Source organism: Giraffa tippelskirchi, chromosome 13 (assembly GCF_054371585.1).
Source record: "Giraffa tippelskirchi isolate mGirTip1 chromosome 13, T2T-mGirTip1v1.2.pri, whole genome shotgun sequence".
Lineage (NCBI taxonomy): Eukaryota > Metazoa > Chordata > Mammalia > Artiodactyla > Giraffidae > Giraffa > Giraffa tippelskirchi.
Genome location: NC_137287.1, coordinates 88565168 through 88576236, shown reverse-complemented (window position 1 = coordinate 88576236; position 11069 = coordinate 88565168). Strand labels below are relative to the sequence as shown.

At 41.7% G+C, this 11069-nt stretch overlaps 1 long non-coding RNA gene across 1 annotated transcript; it reads right to left on the bottom strand.

Annotated features, from left to right (window-relative positions):
- Nucleotides 1-484: 484 nt before the first annotated feature.
- On the bottom strand, nt 485-9200 carry LOC145532360 (uncharacterized). The gene is made up of 4 exons (XR_014073170.1): nt 8499-9200; nt 7261-7369; nt 6191-6418; nt 485-1596 (listed from the first exon to the last, which is right to left on the bottom strand). It is a non-coding gene; the product is annotated as an uncharacterized LOC145532360 (long non-coding RNA).
- Between the last annotated feature and the right edge of the window lie 1869 nt (nt 9201-11069).

The following is an 11069-nucleotide window of genomic DNA, read 5'->3' as shown; positions in this document are numbered from 1 at the left end:
CCCGTTTGTTGACTCTCATCTCTATTTTAATCTGTGCCTCCTTCCATTGGTGTTTGCCATCTGAGACCCTATAAACCAGGCATTAATTTCTGTTAAAAGCTCTGCTCTCTTCTGGCATGAAACCCCTGCCTGCATAATAGGGAGTTAGTTCCTAAGCTCTATTTTATAACATTGGGTGGAGGAAGACAGGGTTAGGAATCATTCAGAAGTGTTTGCAGGTAAGGAATTTTCAACAACCTTTGTTCTGGCCAGCCAGGCATTCACCCACTAATTTATTAGGGACAAGATCAATAACCTGAACTAGATTGCTGTGCTTAACTCGAATCGAATTTATGCCATGTTTACAGCTGTTTTCTCTGATAGCATCCTTGGAGGAGATGAGCTGTTAATCTAATGTGTTTTTGCCACCATTTTGCATGTGCTGATTGCTTCAATGACTTCCTAGAGATTCTTTATAGAAAGACCAAACTCATAGCCAGAAATCAATCAGAGCAGCGCTTTATTTCTCTCTAAGGAATACAGAAAACTTATCAGAAACAAAATAGTGCCTCTTAACCGTGATTATCCTTGGGCAGTGTATGTCCAACAGGCTCAAGCAAGGGCCAGTGAAGAGTATTACTCATGTGGCAACACTGCAGAGTGTGTTATTGTTCAGTCCTGGGCCACCCTGCCCACAGAGCTGCTAGGACACTGCCTGTTACTGCATCACAGGTTCTCCACATCCGGAGTCCTGACATAGCTTGCCTGGTTCTCTCCAAGACTGCAGTCAAAGTGTCAGACAGGACAGGGTTCTCAACTGGAGCTCAAGGATGGAAGGGCCCCCTTTCAAGTCTACTTGGTCATTTTGGCAAAACTCATGGCCTCGAGACAACAGGACTCATGGCTGCTGACAACACAGACTCTACAGAATTGACGCTGTCCAGGCAGTGCCAGCGTGACACGTTTGCCACTGTAGTCTTTGGGTTGAAAGCAAGTTCCAGGTAGCTCCCAAGGGATGGAGATGATAAGAGGATGTAAACCCCGAGAAGGGATCTTGGACACCACCTTGAAGTCTGTCTGCTGCCATCCACCTTCTACCTCCAGTGAGTCACCTCCTCCCCTGTCAAATGTAGTCGCTCTCCTACCCAAGTCCTCAGAAGTTTCATCCCATTGTGGCATCACCTCAGAATTCAAAATCTCATCATCTAGATCAGGCCCCAGTGCAGATGAGGTTCCTGGGTGGGATAGGCTAAGAAACGCCCCTGGGCACAGTCATCTCCTGTGAACGTGTGAAATAGAGACAAGTTATTTGCCCATCTCACCCCATGTGCAGTGGTGGGACAGGCAGACAGGAGCAGCTATAGAGGTGTCACTCCACGTGTAGTGGTGGGACAGGTGGATGGGGGGGAGCAGCTGTAGACATGTTAGGTCATAAAGAGGAACATGGGAAGTAAAAGGCAGTCGACGATCCACAGCAGTTTTAGAATTCGGCAGGGAGCTCCTTGATTCGGTTCCACAACTTAGGACTGATTCCTCGGGACTCCGGGCTCTTTCTTTTGGAACACAGGCTCCTCCCTCTGAGTCATCAGCTGCACGCACACTTCTCCAATGTTTTCACTGTGTTGGCAGTACAATTGTGAGGACAAAACTATCATCACTTAGAAATAATTTTGTTAAGTAACCAAATAAAATTAGAATAAATTATTTTTTCAATATTCTACTTTTGAGGCTATCTGTGAGTAGGATAACTCCTCTCGGCCACCACCCCCGGCCTCGGAGAAGCTCTATACAGTCAGCAAAAACAAGACCAGGAGTGGACTGTGGCTCAGATCATGAAATGCTTATTGCCAAATTCAGACTTATTGAAGAGAGTAGGGAAAACCACTAGACCATTCAGGTATGACCTAAATCAAATCCCTTATGATTATACAGTGGAAGTGACAAATAGATTTAAGGGACTAGATCTGATAGACAGAGTACCTGATGAAATATGGACAGAGGTTCGTGACATTGTACAGGAGACAGGGATCAAGACCATTCCCATAGAAAAGAAATGCAAAAAAGCAAAACGGCTGTCTGAGGAGGCCTTACAAATAGCTAGGAAAGGAAGAGGAGTGAAAAACAAAGGAGAAAAGGAAAGATATTCCCATCTGAATGTAGAGTTCCAAAGAATAGCAAGGAGAGATAAGAAAGCCTTCCTCAGCTATCAATGCAAAGAAATAGAGGAAAATAACAGAATGGGAAAGACTAGAGATCTCTTCAAGAAAATTAGAGATACCAAGGGAACATTTCATGCAAAGATGGGCTAGATAAAGGACAGAAATGGTATGGACCTAACAGAAGCAGAAGATATTAAGAAAAGGGGGCAAGAATACGCAGAAGAACTGTACAAAAAAGATCTTCATGACCCAGATAACCACGATGGTATGATCACTCACCTAGCGCCAGACATCCTAGAATGTGAAGTCAAGTGGGCCTTAGAAAGCATCACTATGAACAAAGCTAGTGGAGGTGATGGAATTCCAGTTGAGCTATTTCAAATCCTGAAAGATGTTGCTGTGAAAGTGCTGAATTCAATATGCCAGCAAATATGGAAAACTCAGCAGTGACCACAGGACTGGAAAAGGTCAGTTTTCGTTCCAATCCCAAAGAAAGGTAATGCCAAAGAATGCTCAAACTACCGCACAATTGCACTCATCTCACATGCTAGTAAAGTAATGCTCAAAATTCTCCAAGCCAGGCTTCAACAATACGTGAACCATGAACTTCCAGATGTTCAAGCTGGTTTTAGAAAAGGCAGAGGAACCAGAGATCAAATTGCCAACATCCGCTGGGTCATCGAAAAAGCAAGAGAGTTCCAGAAAAACATCTATTTCTGCTTTATTGACTATGCCAAAGCCTTTGACTGTGTGGATCACAATAAACTGTGGAAAATTCTGAAAGAGATGGGAATACCAGACCATCTGACCTGTCTCTTGAGAAACCTGTACGCAGGTCATGAAGCAACAGTTAGAACTGAACATGGAACTACAGACTGTTTCCAAATAGGAAAAGGAGTACATCAAGGCTGTATATTGTCACCCTGCTTATTTAACCTATATGCAGAGTACATCATGAGAAACGCTGGGCTGGAAGAAACACAAGCTGGAATCAAGATTGGCGGGAGAAATATCAATAACCTCAGATATGCAGAAGACACCACCCTTATGGCAGAAAGTGAAGAAGAACTAAAGAGCCTCTTGGTGAAAGTGAAAGAGGAGAGTGAAAAAGTTGGCTTAAAGCTCAACATTCAGAAAACTAAGATCATGGCATCTGGTCCCATCACTTCATGGGAAATAGATGGGGAAACAGTGGAAACAGTGTCAGACTTTATTTTTTTGGGCTCCAAAATCACTGCTGATGGTGATTGCAGCCATGAAATTAAAAGATGCTTGCTCTTTGGAAGGAAGGTTATGACCAACCTAGATAGCATATTGAAAAGCAGAGACATTACTTTACCAACAAAGGTCCATCTAGTCAAGGCTATGGTTTTTCCAGTGGTCATGTATGGATGTGAGAGTTGGACCATGAAGAAAGCTGAGTGCTGAATAATTGATGCTTTTGAACTGTAGTGTTGGAGAAGACTCTTGAGAGTCCCTTGGACTGCAAGGAGATCCAACGAGTCCATCCTAAAGGAGATCAGTCCTGGGTGTTTATTGGAAGGACTGATGTTGATGCTGAAACTCCAATACTTTGGCCACCTCATGGGAAGAGTTGACTCATTGGAAAAGACCCTAGTGCTGGGAAGTATTGAGGGCAGGAGGAGAAGGGGACGACAGAGGATGAGATGGCTGGATGGCATCACCGACTCGATGGACATGGGTTTGGGTAGACTCCAGGAGTTGGTGATTGACAGGGAGGCCTGGTGTGCTGCGATTCATGGGGTCACAAATAATCGGACACGACTGAGTGACTGAACTGAACTGAACTGTTAGTAGGATATATCAAAGAAATTATATTCTGCAAAATTGAAGACAATAAGAGCCATAATTATAAACAATTCAATTTTTTGGAAATTTTATATGCTTGGAAATATTCACTTGAATCATAACATGTTAAGACTTCAAACAATTTAAAATCATAACCCTCAAAATATTAGTTTTCAATCATGGACATTTAGTAGTAAAAATGGTCATTTAACTGGTTTTCTTAATAAAATATTTTGGATTCACAACTCTTAAAAAGATATTATGACTATATTTACAAAGTGATATGGAGAATGAAGTAGTTATTTTTATTCAGAAGAATCTAGCAAGCTGTGTTAAAGGAGAAGGAGTTTTCTCCTCAACAACACAGCTAGAGAACAGATATTTCCTCAAAAGGAAAGTGGATGCTTTTACCAAAAGAAGAAAAACAGAGCAGATAGGCCAATCATGACCAAGGTACTTTCACAGATTGTCTGGCTGAACAAGGTCTGGGGTTATCAGACTCTTGAAAAGATGTGGGGAAAACACAGTCTTGACACAAGCATGGACAGGGCAGTGCTGTCCTCAGGGCCCACCCAGACGCCAGCCAGAACAGCCAGGGGAGGAGACCTGAAATGTCCAGAGCACAGGCAATGAGTCCATTCCCTGAGAAATTTTATGGGAGTCTCGAGGGGCCGGGTCAGGCCAGGCCTGTGTCCAGACTTGTCAGAGGAACCACTGCTGACAGTCTCGGAGAAGATGGACAAGCATGTCCAATGTCACAGTTCCAAAGGCTTTCTAAGGCTGGGCCTGTTTGCCTGGCTACTGCCTCTCCCCTCTCCTCCTCCTCTGCCGACGCTGACAGATCCCTAGACCGTCAGGGTCCCGTGGACGTCTCCCTCCCACATCAGTGTGATCTCACCATTGCAAATTCTGGAAAGTATTAGTTTAGTAGGTCCCCAGATAGCTGCCCAGGTCTTCTATGCATAGGTAGGAGCTCAGAAATTATGATAAATTGAATTATTGAATTTGTCACATATTGCTTCTGTTTTATGTTTTGGTTTTTTGGCCCCTGCACCCCCTGCATTGGAAGGTGAAGTCTTAACCAGGGAAGTCCCGGGAAATTATAATTTTGTATCCATGCATATAGTAAACAACTCTCTATATTTAGGCTTCATTATTGTTTAGAAAAGTTTTATAATTGATAATGTAGTCTTCAGTGTGTTTTTAAAATTTTTTCTAAAAAAATTTTATTTTATATAACTATTGCAAACAGTAGATTTTATTAAAATTGTTTAGTTGAATCATTACTGCTATTGCAAGCAGGATTAAACATTACTTCCTAACACTTAAGCTTTAGGAATTCACATAAAATTAATGATTTTGTTGGATGAGCACAGTTGTTATCTGTGTAGTAACTGCTATCCCGTGATCAGGGCCTGCTTCTCCATCTTGTCACACGCTCTTCTCACCCTTCACTCTTACTTCACTCTTGTCTATGACCCTTTAGTCAGGCAGTAGTGAAATAGTTCAAAACATGGAAAGAGGAAAATTAAGCTTCCAAACAGAGGAGTGACTCTGTAGACACTTTGCTGCTTTAAAAGAATTATTTACATAAAGCACTTTAATAAAATTTGTTTAATGCCATTTAAGTGTTGAGACAGCTAAGCAACTTAGGAATAGCCCATCCCTTATAACCAATAAAAAGTGTTGTGTTTCGGTTTTGTCTTCCAAGATCCCCTGCGGATGTGAGGTTTGCTTTGCTGTAGCTGCCTTGCAATGTTAATCTATTGGAATCACCTCTCATATTCCTGTCAGCCATGCAGATGAAGTGTTCCCAAATGTTGACAGTGAACTTGAAGACTCCAGATTTTGGAAAGAGAATTTCTGGACCGGCTGCCAGTGCCATTGCCAACTAATTAACGCTGCTGCCTTCCGACCGATCGGGGAGGATGAAGAGCTTGGAGGGTGCTGGTAGGTGATCCAGGGTCTTTCCACCCAGTGAGGGCACAAGTCTAAACTCTGTCTTCCCTCTTGATTCTGCTACACTGAAAAGTCTGAAGCTTTTAGCTGTTATCTATGTTTCTTCCAAAGACATAAACAGTAGGAAGCTCCGTTCTCCTTGATTGAGAGTACTGATTGGTGTTTAGTTACTATTTTCAATGAACAAAATGCTCTCATCTTTAAATTATGTATGTGTGTGGGTTTACACAATTTTCAGATGACAAGTATAGAAAAATGGAAGTTAGAGGGCTTGGGTAGCTTACCTAGGGTAAGGTAAATATGTGCTGTGCTAAGTCACTTCAGTCGTGTCCAACTCTGCAACACCATGGACCGTAGCCCACCAGGCTCCTCTGTCCATGAGATTCTCCAGGCCGGAATAGTGGAATGGGTTGCCATTTCTTTCTCCAGGGGATCTTCCTGTCCCAGAGATCAAACCTTCATCTCCCGAATTGCAGGCGGATTCTTTACCACTAGTGCCACAAGGTAAAATGCTGGAAAGAGACAAAAGCAGAATCGATCATCTTCTAAATGCCTTACTTTTATACTACATATAATTTCATAGATTTATTATCAAGTTGGATTTTCACTGTGATCCTCTCAATAACTGAAGTGGAAAACTAAAGGCCTGTTTATATGAAAAGTACTTGTTTGCTACCTAGTTGAACCCTCCCAAATAATAGATGAAACCAGATGCTGGAAAGTACAATGTTGTGCGTGGGTGTGCGTCTTTCTTACTCATGGTACAGTGCAAATCCTTCTTTATTTTTCTAAGAAAAAAGGCAATTTCTAGCATGCTATTATTTATACTTTTAAAATTTCATAGTAGCACAGAAAAGTTTGCCAACATACTGATATTATCTGGAGGATTAGTCTGATGTTCAAAGCAGGCTCTATTGCATTTCCGATTGCTAAAAACCCACACTGCTTTCCTAAGCCTGTTTCTTTCAGCGTGTATGGTAGCAGAGACCAGCATCACAGGGTGCCAGGTAATTTAGGGAACTAGCAAACCATGAATTTTCAGCTTGAGCTCCTTTGTGCAGTTGGCTCCATCCTTACACAGCTCAAACCCATCTTACTAAAACAAACATTTTATGTCGTTGAATCCAAGGGAAAAAATCGATTTAAAAAAAATTTCAACTGGCTCAAAAGCTAGTAAGTTTCTCCTTTTGTGTTCAGGCAGTAATTTAGAATATGCTGTCTAATTATGTGCTGTCCCCGCCAAAGCCACTCAAGGGAACAATGACACAGTATAAGTACAACAGTGATCTGGAGACACTTTGGCCAAGGGAAAGCATCATTATGAGAGGCTCAAGAAGGAACTGGGTCTGCACACCTGTGTCGACGCCTTTGCCAAGCAGAAGCGTGATCCAAGTGCTGAACTGAAGGGCGCCACCATGGATTACAAGTCTTCTCTCCAAAGCCACCCGTGGGAATACAATACACTGAACACAATGAAATTATTGATTCTCTTCGTAAGTAAAGAACCATGATATAATTATCAACAGTCGCTAAAAAAGTTCTGAGAACATTTTTATCATAAAAAAACTTGAGCTTCACAAAAACGCCCTTCTTTTTCACATGGGCAATGTTAAGACACTCAGGGGAGAACAGTATTTTTATCAAAGGGCAAATGATGAGTTATATGGCCTGGAAGCTTCATGCCATCTGTAATTAATGGAAGATCACTTATTTTGTCTATTTATTTACTAGAGCTTATGAGGCACGGCCTCCTTTTTTTCTTTTTCTGGCTACATTGGATCTTCACTGAGGTGTGTAGACTTCTCTAGTTGCAGTGCCCAGGCCTGGTTGTCCTGAAGCATGTGGGATCCTTAGTTCTCCAGCCAGGGATTGAACCTGCGTCCCCTGTCTTGGAAGGTAGATTTTTGACCACTGGACCACCAGGGAAGCCCCAGAAGATCCTTTATTTTAGAATTTAAGAAAAGGACCCATTAGCATTATGGCATATTTCTGTATCATTATTTACTCTCAAATCACCTTAGATTTGTAGAAAGTTCAAAAAATGGCACAGAGAAATCTTTACGCAGATTCCACAACTGTTAGCATTTTTACCCACCACATTGGCTTTTTCATTTCTCTTCCTATAGATGTGTAGTGTTTTCTGTGAATCATAAAAAGTAAGTTGTAGACTTACTTTTACAGTAAGCTACTTAAAATTTTTTTTTAATTGAACGATAATTGCTTTACAGAAGTTTGTTGTTTTCTGTCAAACAAGAATTAGCTATAAGTACACCCATATCCCCTCTCTCCCATCTCCCTCCCCATCCCACACCTCTAGATTGTCACAGAGCCCCTGTTTGAGTTCCCTGATTGATAGAGCAAATTCCTGTTGGTTATCTATTTTATGTATGGTAATGTAAGTCTACATGTTACTCTCTCCATACATCTCACCTCTCCTCCCCTCTCCCCATGTCCATATGTCTGTTCTCTATGTCTGTTTCTCCATTGCTGCCCTGAAAATAAATTCATCAGTACCTTACTTTTGGAGTAAGCTTATCCACACAGTAAACTAAATCAGGAAGTTACCATAACACTATCATCTAATCCGCAGACCTTAGCTACATTTTGGCCACTGCTCCAATAGTTTTCTTCATAGGAAAAAAAGTTCCAGCAGTCTATCCAAGACCACACACCCCACTCAGAGTTCACAGCTCACCCACTGCCTTTGACCCAGAACAGCTTGTCTTCTGGTGTGAGTGCTGGGAGGTAATACTTAACCGTTTTGGAGAATAATTCTCCACTGGACGAGCGTGGGTTGGGCAGTGTCCTTCTTGCTAAGATCTATGGAATTTGTGAGCACCATATATACTCCAATGCAATGCGATGGAAACAATGGTTCACCACTCTTACCTTCCCCTCAAATCCCACAGCCCCAGTCTAATCATTAGATAATATGAGTCAAGTCCTGACATGGTACCTTCTGCAAGGCACCTCAGCATTCCTCAGTGTTTTCAAGGTTGCAGCCAAGAAGAGCCTAATGGGCTGCCTAATAAGTACAATGTGACATCATGGATGAGATCCTGGGACTGAAATAGGACTTTGCTATTCAGTCACTCAGTCGTGTCCAACTCTCTGTGACCTCATGCACTGCAGCACGCCAGGCTTCCCTGTCCTTCACCATCTTCCAGAGTTTGTTCAAACTTATGTCCATTGAGTCGGTGATGCCATCCAACCATGTCATCCTCTGTTGTCCCCTTCTCCTCCCTTCAATCTTTCCCAGCATCAGGGTCTTTTCCAATGAGTCAGTTCTTCACATCAGGTGGCCAAAGTATTGGAGCTTCAGCTTCAGCATCAGTCCTTCCAACAAATATTCAGGGTTGATTTCCTTTAGGATTGACTGGTTTGATCTCCCATGCCCTTCTCCAGGGGATCTTCCCAACCCAGGGATCTAATGCAGATCTCCCTCATTGCAGACAGATTCTTTATTGTCTGAGCCACCAGTGAAGCCCAAGGTATACACTAAGGGAATCCAAATAAAATATGGACTTTCATTTATAATAATATCCAATGCTATTTCATTAATTGTGACAAGTGTACCATTCTAAGGTAAGATGCTAATCACAAGGAAAAATGAATATGGGATATGGGGTGATTCTGCACTATCATTGGAATTGTCTATAAATCTAAAGCAATTCTAAAAGGAAAGCATATTTAAAATCTACATCTCAAAACTCATAGGGCAGTAGGTGGTGAATAAAAAAAGTTTTAAAATGAATAATTTAATGGCTTTGTGAAACACAGTCAAGTTTCAATACAAAAGAGTAAGGAAAGAGAGCCTGTGTTATAGGAGGTCAAAGTTATCATGCGATAAAGAGGATTAGTCCCTTTGCTGAGTCTCAAAGGCATAATTGGAGGAGAAATACCAGGCAGTGGCTCCCAGATGCCAACTTGTTCCAGACAAACAGAAACCCTAGAATAAAAAAGTCACATCATCTTTGATCAACAGAATAAATGGGATAATGTATCAGACATTTATTTATCTCTGAACTAACTTAGTAACTGATCATAATACAATCAGAAATCAAATAATTAAGACAGACCACTTATGTTCTTGCTGTGTTGGGAAAAGACATAAAAAAGCAACAACAGATTTCAGGTGAAGTTGCCTTTTCTGTCATTTCAAGCAATGACCCCTGCCCTGTTTTCACATCTCCTTTTTCTGATCACTGTTACCCCCCACTCTGTAAATTGCACAGTTCCCATATGATCCTTGCCCACACGAACTACTGGTCTTCATTGCATGTGCAACTGCTCCCATTAAATCAGCTTTGTATATTATAACTTTACCCCCCCCATCCGCCCCTAAGCATCTCTTGTGTTCCCTGATTATTCAGGAAGCTTACCCAAAGAATCCTTGTTGACCCAAGCTACTCTCTACCATGGCAAATGTACATTTATCTACTTACTGTTTTGGTGCTTTTTAAATTTTGTTGTTTAACTTACCCCAGTGATGCCTTCCTTTTTAATTGCAGGTCCTTAGTCAATGGTAACTTCTTGTATACTGTCGTGCACACAGCCCAAATCCATCTTTCTAAATGAACATGAACTGATGAAGGAAAGACAGACATTTTCATAATACGTATTTTTATCCCTTGAGATGTAAAAATCTGGTCAAAATTGGAAGGGAGGAAGTAAAACTGTCATTATTTACAGATGACAAGATATTTCATATAGAAAACACTAAAGTCTCCATCCAGAAACAATTGATTAACATCCAGAAATCCTAGATTCAACTTCAAATTTATGTAATTCCTTTTATAAAGTCATCCTCTGTGAGTGTGATGGAGTCTCTGACAGTCAGGTCAATAGTCTCAAATCATTAAGTTCAGAAACTGTAATAATCAGTTTGCCGGTGGACCAACTACTTCCAGTTTTACCCAAAATGCCCCATTGCTCTGGGGGAGGGAACCCTACTGTTTTCAAGGCCAAGTGTGATCATGTCTGGACACTTGTTCCCAGACACTGGAGCAGCCTTGCTGTGACTTGATGGGATTTTTTAAAGTGTTTTTGCTGTGCTATGCTGCCTGTGGGATCTTGCATCCCAGATCAGTGATCAAACACTGGCCCTCTGCTGGGAGCCCCAAGACTTAACCACTGGACCACCAGGGAAGCCCCGGGACCTGA